General features: G+C 40.5%; 1 protein-coding gene and 1 non-coding gene across 5 annotated transcripts in view; both read right to left on the bottom strand.

Moving 5' to 3' along the window:
* The window catches only part of LOC107396992 (signal transducer and activator of transcription 5B), a 175,932-nt gene that overhangs the window by 125,188 nt on the left and 31,529 nt on the right, over nt 1–19,215 (bottom strand). The gene's annotated exons all lie outside the window — the stretch shown is intronic.
* Nucleotides 4,561–19,214, bottom strand: LOC107373153 (uncharacterized). Its single transcript, XR_011516806.1, has 4 exons — nt 13,902–19,214; nt 13,570–13,739; nt 8,141–8,250; nt 4,561–7,885 (listed from the first exon to the last, which is right to left on the bottom strand). It is a non-coding gene; the product is annotated as an uncharacterized protein (transcript).

Genomic DNA, 19,215 nt, shown 5'->3' with positions numbered 1-19,215 from the left:
TAAAACTACAAGGACCAACATCACACAGTTTGTAAAACTACAAGGACCCACCATCACACAGTTTATAAAACTACAAGGACCAACATCACACAGTTTGTAAAACTACAAGGACCCACCATCATACAGTTTGTAAAACTACAAGGACCCACCATCACACAGTTTGTAAAACTACAAGGACCCACCATCACACAGTTTATAAAACTACAAGGACCCACCATCACACAGTTTATAAAGCTACAAGGACCAACATCACACAGTTTATAAAACTACAAGGACCCACCATCACACAGTTTATAAAGCTACAAGGACCAACATCACACAGTTTATAAAACTACAAGGACCCACCATCACACAGTTTATAAAACTACAAGGACCCACCATCACACAGTTTATAAAGCTACAAGGACCCACCACCACACAGTTTAAAAAACGACAAGGACCCACCATCACACAGTTTATAAAGCTACAAGGACCCACCCTCACAGTTTATAAAACTACAAGGACCCACCATCACACAGTTTATAAAACTACAAGGACCCACCATCATACAGTTTGTAAAACTACAAGGACCCACCATCACACAGTTTATAAAACTACAAGGACCCACCATCACACAGTTTATAAAGCTACAAGGACCCACCATCACACAGTTTATAAAACTACAAGGACCCACCATCATACAGTTTGTAAAGCTACAAGGACCCACCATCACACAGTTTATAAAACTACAAGGACCCACCATCACACAGTTTATAAAGCTACAAGGACCCACCATCACACAGTTTGTAAAACTACAAGGACCCACCATCACACAGTTTGTAAAACTACAAGGACCAACCATCACACAGTTTATAAAACTACAAGGACCCACCATCATACAGTTTGTAAAGCTACAAGGACCCACCATCACACAGTTTATAAAACTACAAGGACCCACCATCACACAGTTTATAAAACTACAAGGACCACCATCACACAGTTTATAAAACTACAAGGACCACCATCACACAGTTTGTAAAACTACAAGGACCAACCATCACACAGTTTATAAAACTACAAGGACCCACCATCACACAGTTGGTAAAACTACAAGGACCAACCATCACACAGTTTATAAAACTACAAGGACCAACCATCACAGTTTGTCCAGAGGAGAAAGGAGAGGAACAGGAGTACATGGAGCTGGTTTAGTTAATGAAACACCTAAATATTAAAATACAAACTATTGTACAGTATCGAAGTTTGTTTTAGTTTCATCTGTAGTTTATAACACATGGTCTCCTCATCTGAGTTATTCCAGAGGGATTAGAAGAGGATTAGGAGTATGTGGAGCTGGGTTTGGTTTTGCTTCATTTAGAAACTGTCGTTAAAGGTTTTCATGTTGAAGAATTTTATACAACACTACGATGATAAAATACACACAGCTGGATGTTATTTACCATATTTATCAAATATGGTTATATATTGGGAAAATAATATATAATTAATTATAAAAGAGATTTAAATAGTTAGACATTCAAAAGTATCAAAAATTGGTACGGTTAAGTAGCGGGATCGATTCGTAGGTACCAGGAACTGGTACCTTATCGATTTGAATGTCACAGGTGGCCATCCCTACTCTTTAGCGCCATGCAATTCAGAGAGAGTATTGCAGCTACTGTGGCCCACTGATTAGTTTCCATTCTCTCTAGTCTACCCCACACAAAACATATAACTACTCTACCAGTTAAAATGCATTTATAATTATGACTGTTTTATCAACCTACCAGTCCTGAAGGAAGCAAGCTGGTTTTGTCAGATCTTGCAGCTGTCACGATTCACACACGGAGGAGGGGTGACGTCAGCCGGATGGTTAGCTGTTGTGAGAAATTGTGTTCCCCTGAAATATTCTGTCCCCCCGTGTCGGGAAGTCACACTTTAGGCTATCTTCACAACATTTGAGATGGACTTTAATGGGAAAATGATGTAATGTAATGTACTGATGTCAGGCGTGTGATGTTTTTATATCTATAAGTCCTAAAAACAATAAAAAATGTACAGTAAAACATTTCTGTTCACTCTTAAAAGTTATGTAAAAGAATGTAATCTCACTCAGTTTAACCATCTTTCCAGGTGGACAATAAATTCTGTGAATTTAGAACCTCATCCAGAAACACACAACAGTGAGTAGAATCATCACCCACGCCGGTACCAATGGCATCCGTAAGCAGCAGTCAGAGCTCCTCAAGCGTGATTTTATTCACCTTTTTAATCTTTTAAGAACTATGCACCTGTCTGTTTTCATCTCTGGCCCCACTCCCACCATGGGCAGAGGAATCGGCCATTTTAGCAGACTTTTATCATTAAACACCTGGCTTTCTTCTGCCACCGTGATCCGTAATGTTGGTTTTATAGACAATTTTAACATTTTATGGGGCAGGAGACACCTGTTTGGAGCGGATGGGCTCCACCTAAATAGACAGGGGACCCGTACTCTAACCATGAGCCTGGCTTGTCCACGACCCCCCCTGTCTACCCCACCGGCCTCATCTGCTCCTACATCCTGATGTGTAGCTGGTCCCTGCTCCTACCAACCCAGCCCTGATTTTAACAGTAAATCACATATCGGACTTGGACCTTGCCGTACCTCATTCATACCTGTTATTATCAGCAGAGAGCAGACAAACAACCATAAACCAAATAAAAGCAACCCCAATAATCTAAAACAGTTACCAAAAGTCCCACCTTCAGTTAATACAGTCACTCCTTCACCGGTTACTATTAATATGGCTCTTTTAAATGTTCGTTCTCTGCTGAACAAAACGTTTTTAATAAATGACCTGATTTTAGATCGTAATCTTCACCGTCTGCTTTTAACAGAAACATGGCTGAGTTCAGATGCACCTGTTGTTCTCACAGAGGCCTCTCCGTCAGATTTTAATTTTAATTTTTCAACGAGGAGTAGCAAAAGGGGCTTTTCTTAGTTCATCAATACTTTCTGCCAAACCAGTTTTATTTGATCATTTTACCACTTTTGAATATACAGCAGCAGTTTTTAGCTCTCCTCAGATTTTATGTGTCACAGTTTATCGGCCTCCTAAGCAGAGTGCCATTTTTATTCAAGAATTTTCAGAGTTTTTAACAATCCTTCACAACTCCTTTGAAAGGATCATTTTAGCCGGTGATTTTAATCTACATATAGATAATCCATCTGATCCTTTTTCAAAGGAGTTTTTAAATATTCTGAGTTATATGGATTTTAGTCAACATGTCACACAGCCGACTCACAAAAGAGGACACACCCTGGACTTGGTCATCACGTATAGCCTGTCCACCAGCGTGTCCTGTTAGTGATTTGGCTGTCTCCGATCACTACTGTGTATTTTTTAGCATCACCAGCTTTATCCAGCTGGAACCCTCTGTGAGAACTGTAAGTAAGCGTCATCTCACCCCTGAAGTGGCTGCAGGTTTTCATGAAGTTTTTAGAAAGATCCCCCCCACTCCGGTAACTGCCTCTTGTGATTTTACTGTCACTGATTTTAACAGTAGACTGAAATCCGCTCTCGACCGGCTCGCTCCACTTAAAATCAAAAGTTTTTATTCAAAAAGTGCTTCACCGTGGAGAAATTAAAATCTAAAGAAACAAAAGAGAAACTGCAGGGTTGCAGAGCGGAGATGGAACAACTATAAATCATCAAATATATACAGAGCTACTTAAATCATATAGTAACGCAGTGAGAAATTCAAGAAATGCATACCTTTCCAAACTCATTCTAGACAATAAACACAATCCCAGAATACTTTTTTCCACCATAATCAACATTTTAAACCGTACATCCAATTCACCTCAGAAAACACCCTCAAATGCGCTCTGTGAGGAGTTTGCAGCCCACTTCAGAGGGAAGGTAGACACCATCAGACGGAAGATTTTATCCTCCATAAGTAATAAGGTTTTAGATAAATCTGGATGTGTGTCTATACCAGAGGAAACACTGGACAGCTCTGTCCAGGTAGAAGCCGAGACTCTTGATAAAGTTTTCTCCTCAGTGAGACCCACCACATGTGTTCTGGACCCAATTCCAACTTCGTTCTTTAAACAATTTTATGGATCTTTTAGTGATGAGACTTTAACCCTGATGAATTGCTCCCTTCAGACGGGGGTCTTTCCTGCTGCCTTTAAAAGGGCGGCGGTGAGGCCCCTGTTGAAGAAGAGCAATTTAGATCTTAATGAATTAAACAATTATCGACCGGTATCCAACTTACCATTTTTAAGCAAAATCTTAGAAAAGCTGGTTTTAAGTCAACTAAATGATTTTATAAACACTAATAATGTCCTAGAGAAGTTTCAGTCTGGTTTTAGGGTGAACCACAGCACCGAGACGGCCCTTCTGAAGATTTTAAATGATTTTAGAGTAAATTATGACAAACAGAAGTTGACAGTGTTGGTCCTACTGGATCTAAGTGCTGCCTTCGATACAGTAGACCAAACTGTTCTTTTAACTCGTTTACAACAGATCGGCCTCTCTGGTGCTGTACATAGATGGTTCACATCCTACCTCACAGACAGGACTTTCATGGTGAGTTTGGATACCTGTTCCTCTAGGGTCCATGGGATTACATGTGGTGTGCCCCAGGGTTCAATTTTAGGCCCAGTGCTTTTTAATCTTTATATGCTCCCTCTTGATGGAGTCATCAGGAGACACGGGGTTAACTTTCACAGTTATGCTGATGATACACAGTTGTACATCTCCGTGTCTCCGGATGACTCTCGGTCAATGGATGCACTTTTTAACTGTATTTTAGACATTGAATCCTGGATGGCAGAGAACTTTCTCCAGCTCAACCAGGACAAAACTGAAGTTTTAGTCATTGGTCCTGAGGCCCAGAGAGAGAAGCTTTTACCGAAATTACAATCTCTGTCTTTTAATCCATCTGAACAAGTGAAGAACCTGGGTGTGATTTCTGACTCTGAGCTGACTTTTATCCCACACATTAAAAACATCACAAAAATAGGTTTTTATCTTCTAAAGAACATCGCCAGAGTCCGCCCCATTCTCTCTCGGGCCAATAAGGAGATGCTGATGCATGCTTTTATCATCAGTAGGATAGATTACTGCAATGCCCTGCTTTCTGGTCTTCCCAAAAAGAGCATCTCAGGCTTACAACTTCTACAAAATTCGGCAGCACGTGTCCTGATAAAGACCAGGAGGCGGGAGCACATGACACCGGTTTTAGAATCATTGCATTGGCTCCTCGTATGTTTCAGGATCAATTTTAAGGTTCTTCTAATGGTTTTTAAGTGTCTTAACGGTCTTGGGCCTTATTTCTCAGAACTGTTTTTACCATATGAACCCTCACGGCCTCTGCGCTCCTCTGGCAGGCGTCTCCTGGCCATCCCTTAAGTCAGGACACAAACTCACAACGAGGCGTCCTTCCAGTGTTATGGCCCTCGCCTCTGGAACGAGCTGCCAGAGGACCTCAGGGCTGCAGAGAACGTTCATGTTTTTAAGTCAAGGCTCAAGACCCATCTTTTTAGGTTAGCTTTTATCTAAATATTTACTAGTTTTATTTCTCGTTTTAAAAGATTATATTTTATTACCTGCTTTGCGTGTATTATATGATTATATTTTAGCACAGTTTTATTATTTAATATTATCATTTTACTGTCTATATGATTTTATTTATTACTTATTTTCTAATTTTTGTCCCTTATATTAGCTCTTTTATTATATTTTTACTCATTTTAATCCAGTGTTTCCTCTGTAGGTGCCCTCTGCCCTGGGAGCAGTGGTCGACTGTAGCTTCCTGGGCGCTCTATAGGTGGGGGTCTATGCTCCCCCTCCTCTAGGCGCCCTGACTTAGTGTGGAAGACCTGATGCTGCCGGGGCAGACGGCTCCTCTGATGGAGTGTCTTTGCCTTACCTTACTTAGCTCATCTGGACTCAGCCAAATATATGTTTTACGTGTGTGTGTGTGTGTGTGTGTGTGTGTGTGTGTGTGTGTGTGTGTGTGTGTGTGTGTGTGTGTGTGCGTGTGCGTGTGCATATATCTGTTAATGTTTTTAACCTGTTATGGGAATCTGGGGTCATTTTGTAAAGCACTTTGAGTAGCACTTTGCTTGAAAAGCGCTTTATAAATAAATCTGATTGATTGACTGACTGATTGAACTCTGGGATCAGGCCAATATTCCTCGACAGCTCGTTATTTTCCGGTAAGCCAGGTAGCCTCCAAGGCCAGTGAGCAGGAAACCTGACACCAACACCACGAATACCCACACATCTTCAGAGTCCTCCACAGACAGCTGGTCTGTCCCGGAGGGGCATCCAGGAGCCCCTTCTCCAGTTCTCATCGTTGGCAAAATTTTATCAACCGCGTTGAGTGACCAACTGACGAGATCCATTTTAGTAAATTTCCGGTTTCCAGAAAAATGCAGAAGTAGCCGTGCACCCAGCACACACAGATGAAGGCCTTGAGGATAAGATATGGAGGAGAGAAGAAAAGCGTCTGCACCCTCCAAGAGCCGGAAGAAGAAACATGTTGTAGGGATCAAAAGAACATCACCAGGCTGGTTTAAATTCTACCTGTCTGATAGATATCATTTTGTTAATGTACATGACAAATCTTCATACTCCAGGGTTACTTTTGGGTGAAGCTCAGGGGTGATAGAGCTTTCTCAGCAGCAGCTCCAAGGTTGTGGAATGCACTCCCAATTCAGATTAGGATGGTTTCGTCACTGTCGGGTTTTAAATCACTTTTAAAGACTCATCTGTTTTCAGTTCCTTTTAATTCAGTTTGAGAATGCATCTGTTTTTAGTAGCTTTTATGTCAAGTGTGATATGTTTGTATCATGTTTTTACTTTGTGATGAACTTTTTATCTTATTTTTAGAATTTTTAGGGAACTTATGTTCTTTTCGGCTTGTTAAGCACTTAACAGCATAAAAGCTGACCAAAGTGCTTTATAAATAAAGTTGACTTGACTTGGAGTACCACAGGGCTCAGTGCTTGGACCAATTAGTCTGAAATTTTAGAACATTCATTGTAGATGTAAACAACCTGTAGATTTTAAGAAAATAATTTTTTGAGACCAAAATAATAATTTTATTAAAAGAGTAAAAGTCTCGTCTCCTGCGGGACCTTGGAGGTGCAGCTCCTTGTGAACATGCAAGATTATTTAGAGGAGGTATACAGGCAGTGAATGTAAGCATGAATTTGTTTTTGGTACAGGGAACAACATCATATTCCTCGCAGAGGAAGTTGCTGGACACTTGACTGTTGACCTCTGACATTGCAGTGGACAAAAAACCTCATTGGCCTTTTCCAACGCTACAACAAACAGCATGACAGCTGATCAAAGCGATGAACAAAGACACAAGATGCAGCATAAAAAATATCACGACAGTGAGATACAACTATAAAATCAGTGTTCAAAAGCAACATTATATATATATATATATATATATATTTATTTATATATATATATATTTATTTATTTATATATATATAGTGAAGAAAAAAATAGGGCAACCTAAAAAACTGCATAAACCTCTATTTTTATTTTTTTTTCCACATCAGAACATGGTTATCATACATTGAATATAAAAGGAATGGTTTCACTTGGAGAATCACTACAAAAATAAAACATGCTGTAATTGAAAACGCAACTGTGTACAAAAAAAGTATGAAAAAAAAGAAGTCCATAGTAAGCTCATTTCTACTGTAAGGAGCCAAATGAGGAACTAAATCTCCATGTTGGCCTGGAGACTGCGAGATTCCCTCATAGAAGCTGGCAGTAGCACCCCCGACGAAGGAGGTGTGGTCTGTGGATGGACGATTGCTTCCCCAGCATGACTATCCACCAATCAGAGGAGGATGGGTGGAGTCTTTATTGTGTCTTGAATGATTGTGCTGGAGGTAATAAAACATACAAACATGATTGTTTTACAACTTTACATCTAAATTATTGCCTCACAGCCTCATTTATTTGGAAGATTATAAAGTTAAGTTTTAATCCGGACTTATGCAACAAAATGATGAGATTATCCTTGATAATGACTGCAGGTGTGACACGTTATGAATATTAAAGTTAACTTAGGTAAAACGGCCAGTATTTCTATCATACATCATTTAGACGTTTCATGGTGTAAACTCCACTTACAGCACCTCTTGTGAACTGGTGTGCTGAAGTCGTACTGGTGATGCTGACCTCCTCCTGAGGTCATCAGGTCATCTTAAAGGCTCCAAAGCTCTTCACCTTCATTTGGAGGAAACATCTGTGGACAAAGTGTTCACTCTTATCATTCTGCTGTTATAGAGATGAACACATGCATCTAAGATAAGTGATTAGTGCAACAGATATGATTGTCAGGTTTTAATAAGCTAAACATCAATTCAGATGTGAGATAAATGTACAATTTAGTGTTTTAACATACAAATAATGTACAACTTTATCAGTTGATAAGAGGTTTTAAAAATATACAATAACTCACTATCAGTAAATAGGAGCATATGGGTGATATTAGAGCTTGTTTCCAATTGGGTCTGACTCACACACACAGAAGAACACACTCAGGCTTTTGTTTCTGTCAGCCAGAGAAGCAGGTTTATGTATGAAGCTCCAGCAGCTCGTTCCAGTGTTGCCAACTCAGCGTCTTTGTCGCTGTTCCTAACGACTCTTTGAGCCCCCCTTAACGACTTTTTTTTCCAAAATGCGCCTAGCGACAAACCTAACGTCTAGGGATGAGCGAGTACACATCTGTATCTGTTCAACCAACTAAATTATCTGTATCTGTACTCGGAATGGGCGTGGCATAACCCAGAAATGGGCGTGGTTTAACCGGAAGTGGGTGTGGTTTACATCAACATATTATTTTAAGTCTGAAAATGATATGGAATGATCGGAAGTTGATATGTGTATTGTTTATTTGAAAACTATTTACAGAGCAGCCTCTGAATTGAGATTAAATATTTTTGATCATAATAGTAAAGAAACTATTACAGAACAAATTGTTCAGTAAAATTAGAACATTAATATTTAAGTGCATGGATTAATGCATCTGAACTCATGCAGTAGGAACTAAGAAATATGAAATGCTAGAACCAGACACAACTTTATGAAAATTTTTTATTTTAATTTGATTAAACTGATTTTTTCTTAACGTTCTTGGCATTTTGCCACACAAAGTTAAACAAAACAATGTTGATTAAGGTGTGTGTGTCTGAGAGAGATAGAGGGTGAGAGGGAGAGAGATGGACTAAAAAAAAAAAAAACCCGACCGGAGCGGAGGTAGTGACTGATGCAGCACGTCAGCTCTGTCTTGTCAAATGCACCAAGTAAATTACGGAAAAAGTAACTTTAAATATTCAACCGAAAAAGAGGCGAGCTGAAGAAAACCTAGGGGAAACTGAAGAAACGTGAGCAACAGTGAAGCCATCACAGCGAGATCCGTTACTGTCTGTGTGTGTGCGTGGATGAGCCGGACGTACTGAGCTCCCGGCTGCAGAGTTTTGTGTGTAGGGAGGGGCGGGCGCTCTATGTGACTGGCCAATCACAGAGCGTGAAGACAGTCAGTTACCCAATGAGGTTTTTCCTTCAGCAAGATTACAGATATTTACGAGTTTTACTCGTTCCATGCTCGTATTCGTCAAAAATGCTTTATCCGTACCGGATACTCGTCTGAAACGAGTATCTGGCTCATCCCTACTAGCGACATTTCTCAGGACCCGTTGCTACTTTCTGTAGAACTTTCTTGTAGATATACTTTACAGATTAGCAACAAAGAAACCATTTGCACTCTGAACCGTTCTTCCGGGAGTAAGGAACGAGAACGATAATCTGCACATGTGCATGAGGACTGACCAATCATAAACCGTTTTTGGCCAGGCTGAAGACAAAGGTACAGTTGCAGAGCTGGAGACCGCCGATTTACGCCTGCTGCTGCTGCAGGCTCACGCTTCTACTAGAGATGGCGCAACATTTTCCTTCGGTGACACAGGGATGGTTATACCATGAGACACCCGCTCCCTTTTGCTCGGTGCGCCGTTATTATCACGATGGAGAGAATACACAACAGAGAAGTTGAAAATGTCTGAGAATGAGGAGAGCAGGAGGTCTGAGGTATATCCTACAACAGAACTGTTTGGATCACCACACCGTATCTGTCTTAATGTCACTTTATTGATACTTTTGGAATTTATTTTACGTATCAAAGCAATTTAAGCCATTTTAATCATACTAATTAATAACATTAACACATAGTTTTTGTTATTTTCCTCCCTTTTAGTCCTAAAAAGACCAACATGTTTTTAAAATCTTCAGTATATATATATATATATATATATATATATATATATATATATATATATATATATATATTAGGGCCATGACTCGATTAAAAATTTAATCAAATTAATTAGAGGCTTTGTAATTAATTAATCTGAATTAATCGCATTTTTAGAGTGTTTCTGTTTTAACTTAAAACTTCTGTTTTCAACTTCAAGACACGTTGCTTGTGATTGTTTACAGAGTAGAGAGAACACGGAGCATTCTCCCAGCGGCAGCCAGGTGCCTCTCTTTTCTCTGACTACTTTCATAAACTACTGTTAGGGCACAGAATTGTTCTGTCTGGTGCTTTCAGCGCTGCACAGATGCTATGTAAATGTTAAAAATATAGCTGACCGCAACTTTTGTAAAGTTTCCGGTGCCACCGGGCAGCTGCAGCAGAGACGAACTCTGAAAAATGTCCGCGACACGGACTCCGTTGTTGTCTGGAAGTTTTTTTTTTCCAAGTTAAGAAAAGAGGCGGACGTGTTTCCTAAATCCTGCATCAGTCCAAGCAAGGCAACTTCTTTCTGTTTTTATTCCGTTTTAGTAGCCAGTAGCACTGTGCGTTGTTGTGTGCGTCAGTGATATTCGGTCTATGAGGAAATCGTGCAGTGACAAAGGTTCCGCCTTGCTCGAAATGCAAGCTGTGATTAAAAGCGTTAATTTTTTTTGCGCGTCATTTTTTTTTAATTAAATTAATCATAATTAATGTGTTAAAGTCCCGGCCCCAATATATATATATTAGACTTTAACGCGTTAATTATGAATATTAATTAGAAAAAAGCGTTAAAAAAAATTCACGCATTTAATTGCAGCTTGCATTTCGAGCAAGGCGTAACCTTTGTCACTGCACAACTTCCTCGTAGACTGATTATCACTGACGCACACAACAATCAGGTTCCATTTGTAATTATAAATTTTTGTTGATTTGGGTCTTGTTTCATATCACACAGTGACATTTGAATACCGTAATTAAAATGCATTTCTTTATTAAAAGCTTTAGTTTACAGTAATAACCATGTCTAATGTTTGATTCTCTGTCTCATAATTTTAATTAAAAGTTTTGCTTTGAGAGCACATTTTCCTGAACGTTTAAAATGCGATTAATTTAGATTAATTAATTACAAAGCCTCTAAATAATTAAGATTAAATTTTTTAATCAAGTCCCAGCCCTAGTAGTAATTAAATGTTATTAGCATTCCCAGTACCACTGAACATGTTAATGAAGTACATTAAATTCTACTGATCATAGAGTAACTGTCGATACATTTATATATGTTCTTTTGACTAAAATGTGTGATATTAGTACAAATCTAAAATGTTACTGAATGTAGGTACATTTTTCCATAAAATATCTAACTATAAATATCAAGAAAGGAAAGAGGGAACTATACAACACCAATGTAATACTTATTATAGGGAGCCTAAGTCACGCTCATCTACTTCTGGACCACTAGGGCTACTAAAAACACTAGTTTCTAATTCCGCTTGTTATGTGCCATGGATTTCACATGTGATGTCCGTGAATTTTAAAGATGCATTTTAATACCAAGAACCTGCTTATTTTCGAACAGGGGGAAACGCTATTTTAGGTTTTGTGTGAAAGTAAGTCCAGGACTATAAATGCGCTTCAGGAAAGTGAAGTCATCGAACCAGACACGGAGAACAGTGAGGGAAAATGGCTGTAAGTTCAGCAAACTTAAAATCCTTCCTTCAGGAGGAAAAAGCCACCGTGAATCTGGTCATGTGGCAAGTAGCAGCTACGCTAGGGGAGAGGAGCTTATGTGGTGACGTCATATATGCAACATGCCGACGTTGGATTTGTAGTCATTCTAATTACAAACTTTTACAAGCTGATAAATCTCAAAGTACGTGACTGGTGCGGTCAAAACACCCATCATTAGTTTTCATTTAAATATAAGTACAATAGATGTGCAATCCAGGGCATAAGGCAAAGCGGATTAGAAAATAACCCTTTTAGCCTCGTTGACTTGCTTTCACTTTTTCATTCTTCTGAGAACCCATGAGCCGACCAGAAAGAGAGGAGACTTAGGCTCCCTATGGAACCTTTTATAACAAGTCTGACATTTCAGCCTCATCATTCTGTAGTTTTATTTCATATATTTAGCAGCAGACCATGGTCTTGTTGCACTTGAAACATGTCAAATGGAATATTCCATTAATCAGCAGATTCAATAATATTCAAATACTAAAATAGCTGCAGTCCTATTTTATACCTTTAACAGAAAAACAAACAAGAAGTCACAAAAACACAACCTGCACCAAACCCAGAAGGTTGATAAGTACAACACGGTGGTGTTGTACTCGAACACGTTCATCTAACGATCAATCGTTAACTTGTTGTTTTTGTGAACGTAACCCAAACTCGCACGTATTTTGTTTACTGATGAATAATAAAGTGAGCTCTCGTCCTGGCGTGTGAACGGGTTTATGAACGGTACTCTAGTCTGAGAGCTCCAGATCTCCACGGAGCTAAAGCCTTAGCTAAACATCCTGTTAACCATACAGTTTATAAAAGTAGAACACCAAACGCGACTATCTTACACAGGAGTGATCGGCGTGGTGTCTACTCTTCTACGTCTACGCCGTTGAGGACGGACCTCTATAATGAACACATCTACATTCAATTGAATGAAAGAAAATGTTCTTTTTGAAATGACACCGACAAGAATGTCTGAAGATATTTCAGAATCAGCTTTATTGTCAAGTATGTGAGTTAGACTCACGCTACCAGGAATCTGCTCTGGTGGATGTTATTGTGTTTTATTATATGCACTACTGGTGTGTGTCCGTGTCTAAGTGATTTTAAGAACTACTTTTGGTTTTAGGAGATTGTAACACAAGTTTTTATGCTGGTGCTACAACACCTACGACCTCGTAGCTCCAGTGCTATAAGCTACAGATGCCAACGTACAGCCCTGTCACTGATAAACGTGATACAAAGACAGCATTTACCTTAGCAGTAACTAGAATTTGGCAACAGGTAGACAATTCAATAAAATACTGGCGATTATAAATCCTGTTTGTTGTGTCCACAGTAGTGATTTACTGATCATTTTCATTTTAAGGAGCTATTATTTATTTACGGTAATAAAACGCTAATTTATGAAAACAAACAACAAAATTTACAAATATATGGTGTTTAATGTCAGCCAATACTTATGTAATAAAATAAACCAACATTGTACACAGGTAGCATAATTTGTAGTGTTTCCCATCTTACCACCACCCAAAAACCTCTCCTTACCCACAACAGGACAGGAAAAGCTGTGGTGTTGAGCGGCGCCGAGCCGCACAGCGGAGCCTCAGTCCCAGGGCGGCGGGCCGCGAAGGCCGCTGACAGCGGGGCTGATACCGGGGCGCTTGGAGGTTATAAATACTGAGTATTTGAACACTCTTCACATGTCAGCAGACATTCTGTAAAAAAAATAAACACAAAACGTAAACACACACTCACCAAAAAGTAAAAAATGCAAACTAATTGCTGCTAGCATTGACGCTAGTTAGTTTTTAGCTTCATGAGTAACACAATGCCGTCTGCTGTTTTGTTTGGCCAAACAACAAAATACTAGTTCTTACCTGTCTAGGAGAACTCCGCATGCCTCCTGAAGTTGATCTGGTCCAAACATAGTTTCCATAGTTTAGCTTTGTTTTAGTTCTCCTGTTGTTCTTCAGTCATTGGGCAGGATGGAGGCTTCTATGTTTACAATAAAATCCTTCTGTACCGCTTTGTGTGCTGGCTTCAGTTCTCAACTAACCCCGGAGGAAAAAGGCTCCTTGTGGCTGGAGATAGCTGCTGGTGGAGAGTGGAGGCCAATAACGAAAGGAAACAGCGGTGGTGTTGAGAGATTAGGCAACCAGGACGTAACACGCCAGGCTCAAATATGATTGGCTCTGTGACCAGGAAGAATATGTGGGCGCTGTTAACAGAAAGGCCGTCACGACCCGGCCATTTTTGAAAACAGGATACCTGGCATTCCTCCAGCCAGCTAAAAGGAGATCTTGTTCTTGTCTGCAATGTGATGGACACATGGGACTGTTTTGTGATTGTTTTACTGTCAAACGACATAGTTCACCTTAAATAAGTAACTATAGGAGACTATTTGCAGACTAGAGCAAGTGGTGCTCGCTGCCGAACCATAAAGGCGGAGCTGCACCAGAGTCAGCCCCGCCCATTCCATCAGAGTCAGTCCAATTCCTTCCAGTTGTCAGACTTGATAGTAGGGCTGCAACAAACGATTATTTGGATAATCGATGAATCGGATGGGGTCTCGACCTGATTAATCGATTAATCGGATTACATGGGGAAATTTTTAAAAACTGCTAGGGAAACGTTATTTCTCTCCTTCCTTCACTTTATTTAACACAACATTATTAGAAAACAGTTCAATAGCAGAAAAACAACATGCCATCACCTAAATTGTCTTATAAGGTGTATAGACAGAGACCCTAAGCAACATCTATCGGTGACCTAAAATGCTTGGTCCAAGTTAAACAGCTTAAGGGCAATTCTCATCTGTTTTGTTTGATCTCATCTGTTGACATTTATTTTAACTGTAATTAAACATAGGCTGTGAATTAATCAAAATTAATCACTATTTCCAAAAATGACTGGAAAAATACCAAATAAAACAAAAGCAAAGGAATGCCATCCTCCTTGCGATGATGCCCTGGGCAACTGCCATAAAGTCACATCAAGAAATGCTGCTGATCATTCCAATGATCCCAAATAGACTCACATTAGGCCACATGAAAGCAACTGAACCCAAAAATATATGAACCAGTATATAACTGCACTCTCACACAACACGCCTGCAGCAACAGTTAGGACTCCTCCCTCCCTTTTAAAAGCGTTTTTGCTTCTGAGGACATTGTGGTTGTAAAACCACATGCTAGTAGTCTGGCCCCGGTGTGATCAACCAGTTCCTGCGGGAATGTGACGGCGGAACCAGGGCCAGATTAACACTTTGTTGTACCCTGGGCAACAATATTCAAGGGCTCCATCATCACGACCCGAGGATCACCATAATGTGGTCACATACAGAATATTTTACTGTAATATGCAGTAAATATACTCAATACTTGAATGCCTGACAACACGTAACCTGCCCAGAGTAACCTTTGACCCACCTCGTGTGGACTGACCAATGAGGAGAGGGTCTTAACTTGAGGCCCTCTCTTCATTGGTCAGTCTGCATGAGACTGACTCTCAACTGACGTTCAGTCGTAGGCAGCGAAGCGTCTCTGTGCAGCGCAAAAGCCCGGGTCGACAGTTTGTTTAATATAGGGTGATCATATTTCCATTTCCAAACAAGAGGACAGGGGATCTGTGCCTATGACGTCACACTATGGCAACGCCACACAAACCATGTTGGGACCCATTTTTTTGTAAGAAGTAAATTAATATCAGATTCTGCAGATAAAAGGGCTCTAAAACAATTCATATGTAAATATTTTGCATATTTAATGCAAAATCTCATTTTTCTGCTTTAGTGCTGCAACAAGGTTTTATTAATAATAAATTATTATACCTTTTGTTTTACTACAGCATCGGTACGCTTCCTGTGCACAGATTATTAAGGATGCTTGTTTCAGCTGCGAGATTGGACGATAGGATCAATGATAAAATAAGTTGTCACACACTCCATGGAAACTTTCAGAGAATCCACAAATAGTGGCTTTCAGGTGGTTTAGTTACTTTTTGCAAGTTTAGAAAAGCAGCATTTTGCCTTGGCCCCCAAAATGTCTTGATACGGCCCTGGGTGTGTGACTGAGTGTTGAAGGTGATCTGAATTGTATCAGATGTATAAATATGACATGTGTATAACTTATTGTTTTTTACTGGTAAAAACGTGTAGTGGAGATAAATCTACCTACATTTTACTTTGTTTTCTTGTTTTTATTTAACTATTTTCCTGTCCTGTCTGTCTCTCATCTTCCTGCATCTCCTCTTAATTCTCCAGAAAATCTGTTGCCTGGATTCTTACCTTTTCACCTCATCAGTTACTTCTGAGCAGATCAAAGGGATCTCCTGACCGAAAAGCGCAGAGCGCGTTTCGATGCTGCGTGAGGTGACATCACCGCAGCACAGGTGATGGGCTCCGCAGTAGCGAGCTTCAGGCACAAATAAGACAGAAAATAGAGAACATGTGCAGACATGAACCATCGTGTGTTAATTATAGTTTTTTGGTTGCACCACTTTGAGAATGGACCGTGTGCTGGAAGCAGCTGCCTGGATCGCTGCGCAACAATGCAGAACCGGTTCGCAGCAGCGCAAGTCTGCAGGCTCTCCCTCACGCTGATCTGCCGGCTCTCCCTCGCGCTGATCTGACTTGCTCTGGTCTGCGCGCAACGGCGGGCGGGAAGGGGGGGCGCTTTTGGAAGAGTTGTGCGACACAACGAATCGATGACGCAATTCGTTGCCAACGCTTTTAGTAATCGATTTTCATCGAATTTATCGATTCGTTGTTGCAGCCCTACTTGATAGCATTCTGGGACCAAAGAGGGTGTTATAGCTAATATCATCTATGTTTATGTATTTAGCAGACGCTTTTGTCCAAAGCGACTTACAAGGGATAATCGGCATGTTGCCCTTGAGGCTAACAACAACAATAACAACAACTTGACATCAATCATGGAGAGATCTAAAATGCAAGATTGAGGACGGAGTTGAGAAGTTAATAGAACAGTTTTTGTAAAGGTTCCATTATTAAAAATCTAACTTTTGGAACTTTTATCATGTTAAATTGTCATTTCCTCATAAGAAACACGCCAAAGCCATTTTTGGCCTCATTCATGCATTTTCCTCCCATCTCAGCTTCTATTTGGTCTCCTCCCCCGAAGCGGGTCTGGTCTTGGTTCTCAAATCTGGATATTCTGTGAATTTTCTGACAAATTATTTCTGAAATGACTTCTACTGAGACACTGCCGGAAAAACCATACATCCTATCTCAGAGACACTCTGGATGGCACAATTACATGTGACGCCACTTCCATTTTATCAGATGCAGCGGTGAAGTGGTTATGGAGTCAGATTGGCATGCAGTATTGCGCAGGTTCGCCTCCCAGTAGCGGCAGATTAACAGTAGTTTATAACCCTTTTTCTTCTTTTCTAGCAACACTTGCCAGTTCTATGTTTACAACAATTTATTGGTATACCGTTTACAATATAATGACTAATGTGTTTATTTATTTATTTGTTTATTTAGCCAGTGTGAGTCCATTTGTGAGCAGAGTTTCAACTAAAATGCTGTTTAGGAACGACCAAATTGAAAGAACTTTTAGAGACATAAATATTTTGCAGAAAAAAAAACATTACAACTAAAATATGAACAAATTAAATGTTTCAGCTGGTTAAATAGATCGTTACAGACCCCACCGAGAGTCGAACCGGCATCAGCTGAGGGGAAAGCAAATCTTAACTCAGACGATCTCGCCACAGCACTACCAGAACCCGCACACAATAGCCTTACATGCTGTTGTAGGCGGGTTTTGTTGGAGCGGCTGTGGGCGGGTATTTGCTAAAAGAAACCTTTTCATTTGGGGATATATTCAGGCTTTGTCATGTAGCAAGTTATATTCATCTTGTTTAATTGAAGCATAGAACATAGCATTAACGACTGTAAACTAGTAACAGCCGTAATTCATGTGGGTCAGGTTAGTTTGCGCTAAAGTTGAAAAACAAAAACAGAAGAAGTCAGTGGGCGGGGCTGAGTTTGCGTGAATGGGCGGGGCTGACTCTGGTGCAGCTCCACCTTATGGTGCAGCTCCGCCTTTGTAGTTCTGCAGCGAGCACCCTCTCGACCAGAGTGGGATGTACTGACTGATGGACACGGAGGAAGGGGTGGGAAGGTAGATCATGATAGTACGACATAAACAGGACAATTGCTGTTGAATGCTTGATGTGTTGATATATTGTTAAAACTACCTATGAAAATGGTAAATGGCCTGTATTTGATATAGCGCCTCCTAGAGTCCTGGAACCCCCCAAGGCACTTTACAACACAATCATTCACCCATTCACACACACAATAACACACTGGTGGGGATGAGCTACGATGTAGCCACAGCTTCCCTGGGGCGCACTGACAAAAGGCGAGGCTGCCGAGCACTGGCGCCACCGGTCCCTCTGACCACCACCAGCAGGTCAGGGGGGGTTAAGTGTCTGGCCCAAGAGCACAATGACAGCGACAGACTGAGCAGGGCTTGAACCTGCAACCTTTCGAATGACAGGGCAAGCATTTAACTCCTGTGCCACCGCCACCTCATTAAAAACATTAATGACAAAAAACTTGCTTTGAGATGGTTCGTGTTTTGAACTGGCGTTATATTAAATGAAACAAAATGAATCCAGTCACTAAGGGGTTACACAAATACCGTATTTTCTGGACTATAAGTCACACCTTTTTTTCATAGTCTGGCTGGTCCAGCGACTTATATACCAAAGTGACTTAAATACCAAATTATGTATACTGCGCTGCTGCGGGCCGGCTCCGGACCAGATTTCAGCTCCTCTGCCCCGCTAGGAGGGTTTCAAACACCGCCATAGCCTGCTGCAGCCTGTGGCGGGGTGCTACGGGCGCTCTCCCCGCCCGCTGGGAGGGTTTGAAACACCGCCATCCTCTGCTGGAGACATCCACTGTTGCGCCCTGGTTGTTTATTCTGTTATTGTTACCAGTACTTAACTTGCAATGTGAAATGCTTGGTCTCAGATTTTGTAAGAAAAATAATAAAATTTCCCCCAAAATGCGACTTATAGTCCAGTGCGACTAATATATGTTTTTTTCTTACTCATTATATACATTTTATGGCTGGTGCGACTTATAATCCGGAGAGACTTATACTCCGGAAAATACGGTAGTCATTTCTTTTAAAGTGTTGGCAGCTGATCACT

The sequence above is a fragment of the Nothobranchius furzeri genome, chromosome 16 (assembly GCF_043380555.1).
Source record: "Nothobranchius furzeri strain GRZ-AD chromosome 16, NfurGRZ-RIMD1, whole genome shotgun sequence".
Taxonomy (NCBI): Eukaryota; Metazoa; Chordata; class Actinopteri; order Cyprinodontiformes; family Nothobranchiidae; genus Nothobranchius; species Nothobranchius furzeri.
Note: the sequence above shows the minus strand (reverse complement) of the source record. Positions and strands in the feature narration are given on the sequence as shown.